We start from the raw sequence: 17,897 nt of genomic DNA on the forward strand, positions 1-17,897 counted from the left end.
TTGAAAAACGAAAAGCGTGGCTTATAATAGTTCCCGCTTCCTGCCTTGTGATTTGTTCCTCGACGATCTTGCCGGCCAATTGCACGATTTCATTGGCTAAGGAGTCCTAATGAGAATCATGGGACTAAAGACGGCCTAAGTTTCTTAATATGTCGATGGCTGTAGGGTCTGCGAATATTCTAGATTAGAATTTGAATCAATAGTGGTTTTGCCCGAATAATTTGATTTGATTTTTGAATTCCTGGTATTCGAGTTTTGGAATAATTTGACACATCAAATATTGCGTGACAAACATTAAAGTTTATTCAAGAGCGCTCTTTATGTGGTAAGCAATTTTTCGCCGGTGCCGACTAAATATAATTCAAGCTTAAATTGAGAAGCGAGTATTGACCGACTAAACGTTTTCATAAAAATCAGATTCTTATATTCCTGGAACGAGCAGCCACACTCGAGGCCGTGCAACGCGCTCGAAGAAAACCCGCAAATCATGCGTGTCGTCATTTTGGTATAAATTACCATGAATCACCTTTTCCCTACCATTTTAGCTTCAGCTTCGAACTAGTTGTTGCAACCGAAGAAGCTTCTTGCGCCAATCCGTCTCTTCCCGCAGTTTCGTGTGAGGTGACGTGGCTAGGTGACGGGGGGAGTCACTAAATTTCAAAGAGTGCAATCATATCTGTCTATCCATGTAGCATGCTGTCAGCGTTGTGTGAATGGATGGAAACGTTTTTCAAATGCGCCTCATGCTTGCCTTTAACAAGCGATCATTAACGCTGTTTCCTCTTCATTGGGATAGCCACTCTTCATTCAGCGTGCTTCAGTCAAAGCAGTTACTTTTGTTGTTTTGTTTTGCATTTTGTATTACAAATAAAAGATCTTGCACCGAATGTTTCATTTGACACTATAGTTTTCGGCAAATTTTCGGCACTTTTAGGTTTTTATACGGTTCCAGCTGAACATTTTCTATTCGCCCAACCCCTGTTGTTACGCGTTCGGTGCTGGAGCATCCTAATTTATTCCATGCAAACAAACGTTACGTACACCGGAAACAAGTAAAAACTAGATCTTTATTTTCAATTAAATATAAAATTTCAACGAAAACGGCTGAATTACCTCTTTATCCATCATCTAACTCATAGGCAGGCGAAACTGAAGAAGCTTAGAGCGAGGCCATAGTCACATCTCGGTTGACCTACGGTCGAGTTCATAGAAAAATAATGCAGTTTCTGGAACTCGCTTTCCAGTCCATATAATTCGATCGATAAGTAAGCCTCTCACTGTCCGCAGGACATAATTTACAAGTTAAGAAGAGCTGACACCTTCATCCTGCTTTTGCACGATCAGCAGTGGCAATGGAGTTAGAGGGGACATAAAACGACCGCCTTTAAATATACTGTTAGGGAGAGGACGATGAAGCTGACGCTGAAGGGCGAAGCAGTCCGCGCTCTCAGCTGGCGGACAACAATTTTTATTCACTCCAACTCCAAAGAAATTAATCAAAAACCCTTTGAATCATCCCTTTCAACACTCCGAGAAATCGTAGAGGTCATGAGCGTTCCCAACCTTTCCACCAGCATTTCTATCCTGGAGTTGCGTAGCGGGCGCTTCACTAACACCCATTGAATGCTTGATGCCATTGAATGAATTTTGAGAGTGATTCCTGGATCTTCCACGCGGCACACGGAGCAACGAGCTCGTCTCTTCACCCTTCGTGATAGTGTCCTCTACAGACAAAAATATGAGCGACAAGGACGACCCTAGTTGGGGATCCATGATGACAGTTAGTAGGCCATTAGTTAATGCTTTAGCCGTGACTACAAATCAGACTCAGAATAATAATAGACAAACATGCATACCTTATGCTCACACTTTCAGTTTTTAATTTCTTCCTCAGTGATTTCATGTAAATGCTTTAGTACCAATCTTTCGGTCCCTCTCATTGGCGGTAGTCATTTCTTGGGCCCGACGCGCGGGATTGGATCTGAGTCATCGCCGAACGCTGACACAAAACTTGCTTTTGACTCATATTTTCAACTCCTGCAGCAAGCAGGGTAAAACTGCACGTTCGTCCGAGCAGCAAAAAAAAATAAAAAAAATACACTAAATGTTGTAAAAAGTCAAGTAGCCCCGGGCTTTGGTCCACTTGTGTTCTCCTCAGTTTACCAATTCTCGCGAACGTGCATTTAAATTTTTCACAATTTTAATTTCCTAATCACGTGCAAAATGTCCGATTTCAGAGTGCGAACTTTTTGTTGCAAGCAACAATGGAATTAATATGCATGATACACAATGTCACTCAATTTACCGGATATACTGCGGTTATGGACGGCCCACACGAGGTACGTAAGTATTTAATCTAATAAAATAAACTGCTTTCAGATGCAACACAACTTTTAAAGCGGCAGCTTAATAGTCCCAAAAAAACTCACGAGCCGCGTAAGAGCGAAATGATCGAAGTATTTTTATGAGACACTTAAGTACAATATATAGCGTGCTCACAAGCAGTATTTCATTCATACAAACATGCATGCATCCACGCATGCAATCTTATAGAAAAGTTTTAAAAACGATATGGTAGCTATGTGTACAAGAGTGACTCAACTTCGCGCTTAAAATGTTCGTAATTAACAAAACTTTACACAAAGTTAGTGGACGTGCCATTTAAAGTAAGTTGCATCCGAGTGATGGGACATAACTTCTCCAGATATAAAGGATAAAATGGACAGGAATATCTACTAACACGAATAAGTGCGTGGAAATTCGCGGAACATAACATAGCACAATCAAGTCGACCGTGAATTATTCTATTAAAAAAAACAATATGTCTCGCATGATTCTCATAGAGTTTCTAAGTTAAGATTTCTAAAAATGTAGGCATCATCTTAAAAACACTTTTTATAGGAATTCAGTTCATAAATCTTACGGATGACCCTCTTCTGAACATTTCTAATTTGTTCTTTTATTAGGATAATGCAAGATAGTTTTAAGCAATACTGGCGAACTCAATCCTAAAATGAATGAGGGTACAAAACAAATAACGATTAATACGCAAGGGATATGCAAACTCCTTCGTCAAACGATACATCATGCCCAACAGTTCGGAGGCAGAATAAACAATCTGGGATAAATGAAAAAAAAATATATGGCTATTAAAATAAACGCCAAGGTCACGAACTGCGTTGACCCGTAAAATAGAGGCGGTACCGAGAACGTAGTCCCTATAAATCGGTTGCCGTGTTTAATGTAATGATAACACCTTGGTTTTACTAGGATTAATCATTAAATGATTGGATAAACACCACTCATGTACACGTGACAGATCGTCCTGTATATATGCACAGTCAGCGAGTGACCCAACGTGTGGAGACAGCTTCCAATAATCAATGAATAACAATAACTTCGAATTTTTTGCACTGTTTATTATCAATAAAAAAGTTATAAACAACAGTGGTTCCAAATTAGATCACTGAATGACAGCAGAATAGGTAAGAAAAGGTTCTGAAAAGCTGTTTAAAATTCGCAGACCGCTTCTGCGATTTGTTAGATAAGACTGAAATCTTTGTTAAGCATACAAAAAAAATTTTGTGTAGAAGTAGCTTACGGTTTATTTTGTCGAAAGCCTTTTATATGCCGAAATAAACTGTATCGACTTGATAACGGGTGAGAACCAATGAAAGGAATCTCTTGCTTTGTGTCAAGAGTGTTGTTCTACCGTGCTTAGTACTAGTTTGGCGAGAACGTGCATACAGCATGATAACAAACATACGGTGAAATTGTTTAACGAGACTTCGCAGATGAGCTCCAAAAAGCACAGCTATGATTGCGTCTTTATTGTTTACTGAAACTGTGATAATGCGCATAACGCCATGTGGAAAAGCCCATATAGCGGCTTTATGCACAATATAAGTCAGCATGTATCAGAACGCAACAGTAGGAACGTTATCTGCGGTTTTTTGTAGACATATTAAAAATAATATTATTTATATTTATATTTATTCAAGTGATTGGGCGACCTCCGCAGAATACGTAAAGTAAACAATAAAATATGTAGAGTCACTCTCAGCAGACTCTAGTAAAATATTAAATTTAGGATTATTCAGTGATTAACGAATCGCTTAAGATGCGGTGGAACACCGGGCAATTCACAGATGTTAAGATCCGGATTTTCGATACTGTTATGCAGCGACTGTATCTGAGGAACTGTGGAAGTTTTACAAGATGAGCAAGTATAAAAACACATAGAATGTGTACTGGAACAGAAGTTGACATGACATTTAACTCGGTGGAGGAACCGAGCTAAATCAATACTAGGAAACCATATGTATGAATATTTTTTTTTGGTATAATGCTGTTAGAAGTTGAATGCATGAAGTGATTACTCAGGGTATATTTGCATGTAATATCCTTTTGTGTTCTGAATGGATGTCCTGTGGCAAATTTTAGACGGGCCCCAGACCTCGTCAAGCTGCTACTGGCAGTTTTTTGTCTAGGGTTTCCGTTGGCTTAAAGGCCATAAATAAAACGATTGATTGATTGATTGATTGATATGTAGAAAACAAAATTGTTTGCGCGTGGTGTTAAATGAATTGGCTCAGCTGATCCGCAGACATATAAAGAGTACATCATTCTTATATAATTATGAATTGAAAAAATAAATGTATTTTATTGTTTCTTTAACTAGACTCATGGCCGAACCCCGCCGAATTCTCAAGCAATAGAGAATTCTTAAATGAATTGAATCGACTTCGGTTGCTTGTACGCACAGATCCTTTAAAAGAGGACACCATCTTCATGAACGAATTTCAAAGGATCCCGGAGGTACCTAATGTTTTTCCTGAAACTATATTAGTGGATCAATGGTTAGGGGGCTATTTTATTTCAAATAGTACTGAAAAAAAGTGACATATCCAAAATACTATATATATATATATATATATATATATATATATATATATATATATATATATATATATATATATATATATATACAACGGGCATGGTGGCGGGGGGCCTGAAGACGTGGGTATAGAAGAAGATAAGAACCCTTAGTGAAAGCAGCAACAACGGACGATTTAATCCTTGACGTTTCGGCCGGAGTCCGGCCTTCGTCGTCATATATATATATATATATATATATATATATATATATATATATATATAGTGTTACGAACACGACGACGACGGACACTGTCGCGAAAGCCGAAAAGAGCCCCCGCAAAGTTGTGTTGCACGAGCTGGGGTTTCTTCAAGCATATTTGTAGCAGCCATCGCTGTTGTTCTTCAACAGATCACCCTCAAATATATATATATCATATTCACCCGTGACATTGGCGCGCGCCACCAACTCGCGCCAGGCCCCACGGGCCGGCTCGGCCTTCATAAATCGTTGTTTGTTCTATCAAATACTTTACTAGGGGGAATACATTCCACTCTGCTCATTTGCATAAGACAGAACGCCTACAGCACCGAATCCAGCCCTGGCGGTATGGAGGTCCTCGTCAGTCCACGCGCAAGCGCACGTAGATGTTCGCGGCGGCCGCGGCGGTGTCGTCTCCGATTCCACCTAAAGCCCCTTCATGTTTCAAAAGTAGCGCAAGGTGCGTCGATGCACGAGGCACGTGGAACGTGCGACCCTTGGGAAGATCATGGCCGCACAGCACAGCAAAGTATTTAGCGCACCACTGAGCTAGAGTTTAGACGCCATGTTTTTCTTAGAAGTGGCGCGCGGCACGTGTCTCGCGCATTTCCACAACAATGAATTTGGTATGTAGAACATCAATATCATCGATAGCCGAGACCTCCCCGACGATAGATGGCTCTCGCCAAGCCGGAAAACCTGTCCGCGCCGAGGCTATTGTATTTGAGAGGAGTGGAATGTATTCCCCCTAGTAAAGTATTTGGTTCTATCATCGTGTACTGTACTCTCCTTTCTGGTGCCGACAGCATCACCTTAACAATATATATATATATATATATATATATATATATATATATATATATATATATATATATATATATATATATATATATATCTTGATACATAGACGACGACGAAGACAGCGACAGGCCATTGGCAGGGGCTGGTGCACACAGGCACTGCAGCGGGCAGTTTTAGATTAAAACTATCGTTCGGACGGCACCCCGTTCCCATTGCTCCTTCCAGCACCGTAACATACTTGGTGGAGGTGCGGAGGTCCCTCGTCCAAGCCATCTCATCAGCGACCGAGGCACAGTCTTCCTGTCCGAAGTGGTTCAACAGTTGTTAGGCCTCTGTGGAACTGTACATAAACCTACTACAGCTTACCATCCCCAGGCCAATGGACTAGTAGAACGCTTTAATCGCACAATAGCAGACATGATCTCCATGTACGTCCAGTCCGATCATCAGAACTGGGACGGTGTACTTCCCTTCGTCGCCTACGCCTACAACACTGCTCTCCAAGACACACACGGCTACACTCCATTTTTTCTTCTACACAATCGATCCCCAACCACACTTTTCGACGCGTTACTTCCTTACAACCATAATGAACAGTTAGAGGACACTGTCGCCCGCCTCGTCTGCCTTGCCGAAGAGGCGCGACAGCTCGCCCGCCTACGCACAATGGCCTCACAGCAGCGCCGATGTCAACGTTAGAACGAGACACATCGACCAGCGTCATACACCTTCGGTGACCTTGCGTAGCTCTGGACGCCACGTCGGCAACAGGGCAAAACCACCAGGTCCCTCCACCGCTACGCCGACCCATACCGCATCACTGCCAAGCTGTCGGACCTCACCTACCAGGTACAGCTCTTGCACCCAACACCTGATCGACGGATACCTTCGACGGACACCGTTCACATCACCCGCATCAAACCCTACCATGATCCCCATCAAACCCTCGTCCTAGAACACCGCTCCTCTCCACCTAACGTCCCTCTCCACTATACGGTCGAGACGACCGCCAACAACGGAGGGGGTAATGATACATAGACGACGACGAAGACAGCGACAGGCCATCGGCAGGGGCTCGTGCACACAGGCGCTGCTGCGGGCAGTTTTGGATTAAAACTATCGTTCGGAGCGCACCCCGTTCCCATTGCTCCTTCCAACACACACAACACACACACACACACACACACACACACACACACACACACACACACACACACACGCACACGCACACGCACACGCACACGCACACGCACACGCACACGCACACACACACACACACACACACACACACACACACACACACACACACACACACACACACACACACACACACACATATATATATACTGTAAGAAAGACAAAGAAGAGACTAAAAAGACCGGCTTCATCGGCCAAGCCCCGGAGCAGTTCTGCCCCCCGAGCCCGAGCTCTGGCATGAGCCACGCATCGGCAGTGCAGGCGAAGCGCTGTTGTGGAAGGTAATAACAATCTGGAGGCTGATGGTGATGATGTAGCGCTGTTACAATTTATATATGTTCGGCAAATTCATCGGTAGGATGAAACATTTTCCCCTTCTATTTTTATATATTATATGTTTTTGACATCTAAGGACCAAGCCGGATGTGAGATTGGGGTGATCGTCAAAGCTTTGCGAGGCTCATATACTTTCCGCACTACAAATGAACCATTCATCTATTTTTATCTAGAGTGTGAAACTCCCTGTACTTCTAGAAAGTATTTTTTTGTAAATCACCTGGAACTTGGCGTTTTTCACGAAAGTTTAAGTATCTTGGATGATATCTTGTTTTTATAGCGTAAATATCATCCGAAATGAAATCTTAAACAGACCTCTTCAATATTGTCAAATGAAATTATTTTAACGAAAAAGTCTTTAAACAACGAATGAAGATTTCAAAGTTCAAATTGCAACATTATTTTCTAAAAAAAACACACACCATTTTTTGTGTTTGATGAGTTCTCTGAATGACCTATAACAGGGGTCTCCAATGACTCTGAGGGCCGCGGGTCAGAAAGGCCCTCAGAGTCATTCCGGCCGCCTAGCGGCCCGGTGTCCGTGTTTGTTCATTTAGGAGATATAATCCCGAGAAATGAAAATATGACGCAGAAACGAATTTTAGCTTCGTCTTAATGAGGAATTTGCTCATTACATATGTTTTATTTCATAAGCTCCTGAGATTTGACCTTTTTTCCCGCACATGTTGAAATGAAATTGCCATACTCACGTAATCCTGCTTGCAAGTTAGCTACGTTTATGTAAGATTCCGTGTTTTCAGATAAATACGAAAAAATGCGAAAAACACTCGCCGGTAAATTTCCCGTCAGTTAGGATTTATTCGAAAAATTCAAAATTTCGAAGTTACAGCGACAAAATAAACAGAAAGAAATACGTAGTTTTAAAACTAAACTTTATAACAGCATAAGGCCAGTGGTCCCGAATAGATTCCATTTCAGTTTCTTTTAAAATCTAGAGCTACTGACTAAATGTTTTTCGCTTTTAGCACATCGAGGGCGGGACAAAAGGAGATGGTACCCGGATCTTATTTATTTTGTTTTTCTTTAAATTCTTTTTTAAACTTTTACGCAGTAAAATAAACTCCGAATTTAAAAAAAATTGGGAATCTAACAAAACTAAACTCTGAAAAATCCCGAATCCCCGTAGAAAAATAAACTCCTAAAAACACCCTCCGAATTTCACGAAAAATAAACTCCGAAAACAAGGAAACCTATGTATATGCACCTTATCTATTATCGTAAATTATCACTCGTGGTCATTACGCCGATGGCAAACCGCAGACGAGTGTAAAACTGAAAATAATCATTTAATAAGGCGAACCTCTACCTTTAACTGAATCCCAAAGTACAGCGCGCATTCTGCGTAGTCGACGGAGAGGGACTGACCCGAAGTGGCGTCTTACCGTTGCTTTTAATGACGCAGTATATTTTGGACAGTTAAAAAAAAAAGCGTACTCCATCGCAGCCCAAAATTGTCTTACACTATACAGAAGAGAACAGAATTAAGGAACAAAGCTCTCGGTACAGGGGATTTCGAACCTCATTTGTCCGCGTGGCAGCCTCCTGCGTTGTAAACGTAGCCACGCATGCGACCGTATATGGCGATACAATTAATTAAATCTGAAAATATATTACCAAGGTGCAACCAACATTCGGTACCGTCGTGGATATAATATAGGATGAACAAATCTCAAAAAGCTGTTAAGTGACCTTTATTTCTTTATTCAGATAGTTTGTGTATTACTTTGCAACCTACAAAATCTCCGAATCGAATCAAAATCCAAACAAAATAATATCGATGAGGTCATTTACGTTTCTGACTGAACGCATTATTCGATATTTCAGGTTTTGTACCACATTCCAGAGGCAAACATGTACGCCTCAACCTACAAAAAAGAAGAGCCAAGACTATGTGGAATACAAACTTCCGCGGCATTGCCTTATGAGGCAGCTTTGGAGCTCAGAATAATATCTTCTGGCGGAAAGTACTACCACAGTTTGTTTCATATTTAGAAACCACTTGAGGACCTGTGACGAAGCACTAGAGTATGCTATCAAGACACACTTCATGAATGTTTAGAAATCGATAGTCGATATCCTTACAAAAACTATCAAATTGAAAATAAAAGCTTGACGACAAACTCGGAGGAAATCACGATAAAGACTCCGTGGTACCAGGGCTAGTTTCACTTGTTCCAACCACACGCTAAAGTGTGTCTTTAAATCAGAGTATTTTAGGAGCATCAGTGGACATAAAAAATTCATATGATGGATTATATTATTTATGAATATCGTGGTGTGACTTGGGACAGATTAATTCTTCTGAAATATATCACGGAGCAAAGGTAAAGGCAAAATCTATTTTGACCCACATTTGTTTTAGATATCCAGTGTGATTGGAAGCACAATGGGACCGCGATAATGAAAAAGTATGGGATTGTATCACTACATTCTTACGTGTCATATGAGTGGAAAAATAATTAAACATTTAAAAATACTTACGCACCTATTAGAAATAATTACTCGATTATACGTTTGCCTATGCTTAAGTGGTCAATCGGTTAAATTAATATTGTTAAAAAGCTGCGAAATTATCACTATAAAAATGTAAATCGTTATAAACGTTTGACCCTATTCCTTGGTTTCCTCTAGCCCTGGGAATTCAATTTTCAATTTATCTTACAAGACATTTATTTAATTGATTTGGCATACGTTCGTTGATTCAAATTTCTAGGATGTTGGGAAGAGTAAAATTTCCTAGATCTACTAATTATGCCACTTATAAAACAGAAATGTTTAAGTAGAACAGCGAATTTAGTTACTTTTCTCTGGTCCTCCACATAAATAGGCAGCTGTAACGTGAAACCCGAAACTCAACGGCATTAGTAGACAATTTCCCTAGTAGGAAATTATGCAGCTAGCGTACCATAGCTTGTAGAGGAGTTTACTCGTACGTTTTTTACTGCATGTTTGCTGTGAGTCACAGATTATTTGGGAATGAAGTGTTTGATAAAGGGTTTGACAACGACAAGAGCGATGCCCGTGACAACGGCATTAAAGTAGCACCTTTCAACAATTATTCAGTTAAAAGTTAAGACGTCACTGAATGAATTAGTCGATTAATAGCGGCATCTTAATGATTCACTACACTCCCTATTTAAGTGGTTTCACCCTTAGTTTCAAGCTACCCTTTATTTGTGATGCCTGTAGCAAGTTATGACACTGATATCACAAGCGTCGAGCACATGCTTGTCAAACTTGGCGGTGTCGGTTGTTTCTGTTTTTGGCTCTAGTGAGACCAGGGCATTACAGCGACGATTACTTCAATAATATTGAATAAAAATGATATATTTATGTAAAAAAAACTTAATATTTGACTCAGATGTCTGCTACTTAAGCGCAGTACTGTCGCCAACAACAAAACTGCACTTACGTAAACTTATGCCGCTCATATGATAAAAAAAGTCATATCAAACAATAATACAGTCAAAACTCGCATTCCCACTGCCTCAATTTTCTTTGCTGGTTACATTTTTCATGTCGTTTTTTATTTTATTTCAATATTTCAGTCAAAGTATAGAGCTAGAATCAGAAGGCTTTCGTTCGGACATGAATGCAATTTCTCCAACCCAAATCTCTCTTCCGGATCAATATGGTAACTTTCTTTCTATAAATTTTCGCGTATATATTCTTAAGTGCATTGTGTTGTTTTGTATTGTTGCTTACTGTTCTAGTTACGTTGCAAAATATGATTACCTTAGGAACGACGTATTATAATGCCCCTCTTCAAAAATAATCTTACATGAAATAGTTCGCAATTCTGCCTGGAACCCTCAAAACATATATGTAGGGAATAGTATTAGACTACGGTAATTTTTCACAGATAATTGTAACTTTTATTTATGCTCCCGAAGGTTTTTATTTGTGCATGACATGCAACAACCCAACAACCCAGAACACAGTTTGCGGCTCGAAATTCCTTTTCTTTCCGCCCGGAAACCGCCGATCGAGAGCCGGCGGGTTCACGTATAATACAAAACTTATAACATATAATACGTTATAATACGTATAATACGAACTTTTTACGAACAATTTCCGCGTTCCTACTTTACCGCATATCTTTGTAATGTTCAATCAATGTCCCTTACGGAAAGAGTTCTGCAAATGGAGAATCACCAATAACAATTAAAGCTTCCAGAAAGAAGGATTTTGGAGTCGAAACGCTATCACTGCTTCGTAATTAACTGCTTTAGGCCGCCACATACTTTCTGTTGCACTTATTAGTAACTTGAGCTGACAGAAAGCTAGGAAGCAACACCTTTTATTTGTGTCTTTAGCGTTACAACAACGCTAAATATTCTTATGACAGCTTCTTTGCTTTCCACGAAGCATCGTAAGGGGCCCCCATTGCTGCAGAATACTCACTAAGACAATCTCAAAAGTGATCTGTGCTTCGTTTTGAATTAGGTGAGAGCGCAGCTACGGCTAGGAGCCAAATATTTTGCCAGAGATACGACAACCGCTACTTAACTTTTGCGTGTTTGCTGAAAACTTCATGCCATATTCCTAAAACTCCGCTTATAGTTAGCGGGTAAAGATTTACCTGAAACCTGGACTAAAAGAGAACTTACACGAATGTGTCCAATACGCGTATGAGAACATATAATGTCACATAAATTGAACTTACATCCCCTTATATATGTCTTATGTAAGGGAGGTGGGTGGCGCGGTGTGTTATACGGCTGTCAGACGAGCACGTTAGAGGCCTTCAGTACAAACTTTTCCAGTGTCAGCCAACCAGCGCATGGCCATAAGCGCTAGATCGCGAGCTAATTCACCGATTCTTTAAAGGAGTTAGTTCTGGAGGCCTTTCATATGGCCACATTGGCGCATTACAGGGTGGAGAACGTGAATCGAAAGCTTGCACTGCTGAACCTAGAAATATTCTGTAATTCTTAAAAAATCAACCGTGTGCCTTGTGATGGATGATCTTCCAGATACCGAAAGTGTATGGTTCAAAATTACTTTGTGTGACACAAAGTATGCAATAGGAGTTGTCTATAGACCTCCCGATTCCCTACTGTCCACCTTGGAAATAATTTACGATTTCACAATTGCTAACTTCATTAACAAAGATAACTTTATTCTTGCTGGTGATTTCAATCTGCCCATAATAGATTGGAGCAACCTTGAGGTTTGCAACATAGACGTTAAATCATCTGAATTGCTTCTTGGAATGATGTTTAACCTGAACCTAACACAAGTTGTAAATGAGGCTACCCGAGCGGAAAAACTGCAAGCTCCGTGCTGGACTTAATATTTGTCGGTACAAATTTGAGTGACAATGTTGTGTCTTTGCACGAGGGTATTTCAGACAATACATTATTCCTGTTGACTTGCAATGTTGTATCATCAATGGCGACCTCTAAGCGCCCGATAGTTTATGTGCATGACTTTAACAACGCCGAAAACATCAATATCTTGGAATATCTAGAATCATCGTTATCTAGATTTGAAGACGCAAAAAACGTAGATGACCCGTGGTGCCGTTTCAAAGACATTATCAACCACTGCTTAGAACGATTTGTTCCTAAAAGGAAAAAAAAAAACTTATTTATAGGCAACGTCCGTGGATTACGAGGGACATTATTCAATTACGGCGTAGAATAAAAAGAAGGCGAAAGCAAAAGTTTACAAACCAAGGTGACGCTTCCCGTCTTTCAGATGAATTAAAATGCAAATTAAATCAGTCTAGAAAGCATTATTTTACTTCAGTTTTACCACAATATCTGAGGACGGCACCACAGAAATTCTGGCGATACATTGCACCTTCAAAGGGGGAAATAGAGTATGCTACGGAAAATGGTAAAAACATTTTAGACCCGAACACTATGTCCAGACGGTTCAACGAATATTTTGGCTCTGTATTTGTTAAAGCGAATATCACCGCGGGTTTGAGCACGGGAGGTACCGGCTCGCTTCGATCTATGCCGGACATCACTATCGCAGAACAAGGAGTATTTTCGCTATTACTAAATGTTGATTCGAAAAAGTCACCTGAATCAGGCAATATCCCTAATGAATTTTTAAAACGATATACAGTGTGGATATCTAAATACTTGACAATTATATTTCGGGTCTTTTTAGAACACCATAGCGTTCCCAAAGATTGGTTGTGTGCCAGGGTTGTTCCAGTTCACAAATCGGGACATAAGCATATTGTAACAAACTACAGACCTATTTCATTAACATGAATTTCCTGTAAGCGTTTTGAGCACATAATGTCCAGAAGCCTTTACGACTAGTTTGAAAGTCCGAAAGTTTTTTTTTTATAAAAACCAACATGGATTTCGGCGAGGGTTCTCCACAGTAACGCAGTTGCTTGAAACGTTTCATGATTTTTCGTGCTCGTCAAACGAAAGAGGACAAATAGATGCGATTTGTCAAGACTTATCAAAAGCATTCGATCGGGTATCTCATGAAGGACTTAAAAGAAAACGAAATAGTTACACAGTTAATGATCACGTCACTCAGTGGATTAGCGTTTACCTTATTAATAGGAGACAGTTTGTAGTATTGATGGTGTTGCGTTGTCTGTCTGTGGGGTGCCGTCGGGAGTCCCCCAAGGGTCAGTTTTGGGACCAGTGTTATTTTTATGCTACGTCAACGATTTGGCGGAAACAGTGAGTTCCAATATTACACTTAGGTTATTCGCAGACGACGACCTGCTCTACACTAAAGTTTGTAGCCCTGTAGACCAAGAAAACTTAAACTTGTCGCTCGCCTCGGTAGATAACTGGTGTCGAAAATAGGGAATGAAGCTGAACCCAGAAAAAAACTGTATTTCTCAAAATAACAAATAAAATGAACATTCTTACTTACAGTTATAAAACAGAAGATGTGTCTCTAACAGTAGCTGTACATTTAAAGTACTTAGGGGTAACGACAACCTCAGATTTAAGATGGAACCTGCACGTAGATTGTTTGTAACGTAAGGCTATAAAAAAGTTGTAGTTCTTGAAACGCAATCTATGGCGCGCTCAATATAATGTAAAATTATCCGCATACACAACACTGGTAAGGCCAACTCTGGAATACGCCTGTGCTGTGTGGGATCCGTATAGGAAGAACCAAGTTGATAAGTTAGAAAAAATACAAAGAATGGCAGCCCGCTTAATCTGTTCGAGGTATGGTCAAGCTGACCCGGTGGCTCCAATGCTCAAAGAACTAAACCTCCTTTTTTTGTCAAGTCGCAGAGAAATTGCCAGACTTAAGCTTCTGTTAAGCTCTCTCGAAATGAGCTGAACATTGACACCTCCCTTTACTTGCTACCACGCTCGATTCGGCCATTGCAGGGGTGTGGATAACAAGGCCTTTGAAATACAACGGGTAAACAATGACATATTTAAGTATCCGTTTTTTGTCAGCACTATTAAACAATAGAACGAGCTACGAAAGAATACTGTAAATATAGAAAATATTGTTGCCTTCTAAGAATCGCTGGAGGAGCGAAGCTGTTTAGTGCTCTGAGTCTGTCTTGTAGTTACATTTCAAACATTTTCAGAAAGCGTGTCAAAACTTGCATGCTTGTATCTGCGTGGTTGTAGTGTATCCTTTCTTATACGTTGTGAAATGTATTGGTATGTCATTTTCTTCCACTCCTGTAACCGCCCTAAAAGAAGGGTAAACAGTATTAATAATACAAAAAATGGGTTCAATCCCCATCCCTGGCCGTTTCGATTTGGACGTACTGGTGTTGGGTCGCGTATCACTACTGCGTGGTACGCGTTAGGAGTTCCAAGTGAACGGCTATACTTCACTGGCTAAATGTCTCATTTACAGTCGAAAAACAAGTCGCCCTTTGAAGCAGAATAACTTCCAGCTGTCTGTTGACACATCATTATGGTTTCTCTTTCTTCTTTTTATTAGGTCTGCGGCGGGTGTTGCTGTCCAATTTTAAGAGCTGCTACGTACTGAAGAAAGTTAACACCACCGAAAACTGGCCCCCTAGTACGTGTAATATTTACATAAACGTGATTTAATTAGGGGGTGGCGAAAATCACGTGTTTAGTGTTGCGGTATTACGAACCAATACATTAAAGTTATGCCAAGACTTACTTTACCCATTCGCAAACATTCCAGTCTTAAAAGCTGACACAGATCTGCATTTGTGTGTGATCAAGTGTGGTGTACTTACGTGTAACCGATTACAACGTGGGAACGCACTGAATTCATCTCTCGGGTACCCTTGGTAAAGTTTCGGATCTGTATACATGCTGTTCGACCTTAATCCGAACACATTTTTTTTCTTTTTTTAAGGGGGTGATGTTTATAAAAGTGACGGCTTCAACATGTTTTTATAAAATTTTGCTAATATTAGATGAAGGGATATCGTCAGGTAATCTGGCTATTTAGCGAAAATCCTGCAATTTACTTTTTCTTGTTGATTATAATGAGGTTATGCAGAAATTGCAGAATCGACGACAATTCCTATTAAAGGCCTGACGAATCGAAAAAAAAATGGCAAAGATATAATCGTTTTTAATGGTTAATTCTTAATTTTTTTTAACGTTTTAGCATGGTTTAAAAATTACGCGAACAAAAGGCTTCCCAGGTAACGCCCACAAAAATGTTTAGAAGAATTCCTTACGCCGCGGGTACATAGATGCAATCGTATACTATCAAATTCAGATGTGATGATTGTAATTGTGTAGAAGAGGAGGAAGCCGAAAGACACCGCTTGTGTTATTGGATCAGTCTGAATTTGATGCAATACCTACCATAGTCATTTCACCACGTCTTCATCTTCGTCATAGACGCACCAAGAATACGCTGCCGATATCCTGACGACATCATTAAAACGACTACGTCACTCTTCAGTGCGAAAACGAGGGTCATAAGTGTTGCGTTTCCGACCCTATTTTTTCGCAAAATTTTTAGATCTGGACAACAAGCTTAGAAATTAGCCAATTATTATCTACAAAAAACTGCAACATTTTCGCAAAACTTTTAAATTAATCTCGTCTCTACTAGTAGCTGCAGGAAATACTGCACTTGCAACATAACCCACAAAAGTAATTAAAAGCTTTTTTTTAACAAATGTTAGTTAATTAGACAACATACCATGACAATTATCTCCTTAGCTAATGTCCGCCGATCCTGACAAGTACACAATGTAGACAGCACTCGTCTAACTTTAAGAAAAGCTTCTAATTCAAAGCAAGCAACCTGTATAAATAAATAGACTGCATGTATGAAAACCCTAGTGTGAAAAAAAAGGTTTTGTCTAAGAAAGATATAAAAACTTAGATAAATTATATTTGGCTCAAATATGGCCTATATAAGTTATTATATGATCATATAAGTCCCCATATGTTTATTGACCACTTTCATACACCTTTCTTTCAATTGGAATATAGACGATTATATCAATGTCAGAATTATTTGACGCGCACATCAAAATAATGATGCGTAAAAATATAAATATATGTACCAAGATGGAGAGTGCTTTACGGCTAACTGGCAAGTGGCGCTAGTGTGCCTGCACGCGATCAAACTTCAACCTAGATCTGTGAATCAGCCTTAATCCTGTACTCATTATTTAGTCGCATTCAACGTTACCAACTGTCGTCGCCTATGAAACAACTGGAAGCCACAGGAACGTGCAATCTAAAGCTCCACGCCCGTGTCACACCGGCGGCGAGAGCAACATACGCGAGCCGTGCTCCGCACGGTTACGAGATTGGCGGCTATCAACATCCGGCTATCCGGCCTTTGCTATGTTCGATGTAAAATAGGTGATCGTTATTAAACATAATGTAGCTCGAGACCGCACTCCTGTGGCTGCGTTGACTATTTCCACCAATGTGCGTCACTTGTAGATTGAGCTATGTAATAGCCCCTACGTACGATGGTTTCAGCCTCGGTAGCATCTTTATTCATATTTATATCAATGTAATTGGGTACCATCATAAAAAAGAGGTTAGTATACAAAATTAGGAGACTAGGAATTTCGTAAACATCGTTGTAATTTCAAAGAGCCACTTGAGAGGGTATTGCTTAGGCTTATTATTTAATTATGTTTTCTGACTTTTCAGTTTGTGAGCTCTTTGTGAAGAAAATACAAACCCCACCAATGACCTCGAGGAATGCTGGTTTGTATTCCTCGCATACTGTGGATACCCGAAGACTTTCTACAAGGATACAAGCTGCTATTGTTGAATTATCCCGTAACATGTAAATGCGGAAGATCCTCAACTTGAAGACACCACTCTCTCAAAACCCCCTTGGAAATGGGCTGTGGTATTTAAACAGCACTGATTTTTCTGATTCTAACACAAATCTTGGATTAAAATAGGTTCTCTTATGGTTTTCAGTCTTGTAATTTTAATTCGCAACGCTTTGAAAAACAACAAGTTTATATGGC

At 40.1% G+C, this 17,897-nt stretch overlaps 1 pseudogene; it reads left to right on the plus strand.

Annotated features, from left to right (window-relative positions):
* Positions 1 to 17,692, plus strand: part of LOC115322770 — a 30,560-nt pseudogene extending 12,868 nt beyond the window's left edge.
* The last annotated feature ends 205 nt before the right edge of the window (positions 17,693 to 17,897 follow it).

Source organism: Ixodes scapularis, unplaced genomic scaffold, assembly GCF_016920785.2.
Source record: "Ixodes scapularis isolate PalLabHiFi unplaced genomic scaffold, ASM1692078v2 PGA_scaffold6__148_contigs__length_123643588, whole genome shotgun sequence".
Lineage (NCBI taxonomy): Eukaryota > Metazoa > Arthropoda > Arachnida > Ixodida > Ixodidae > Ixodes > Ixodes scapularis.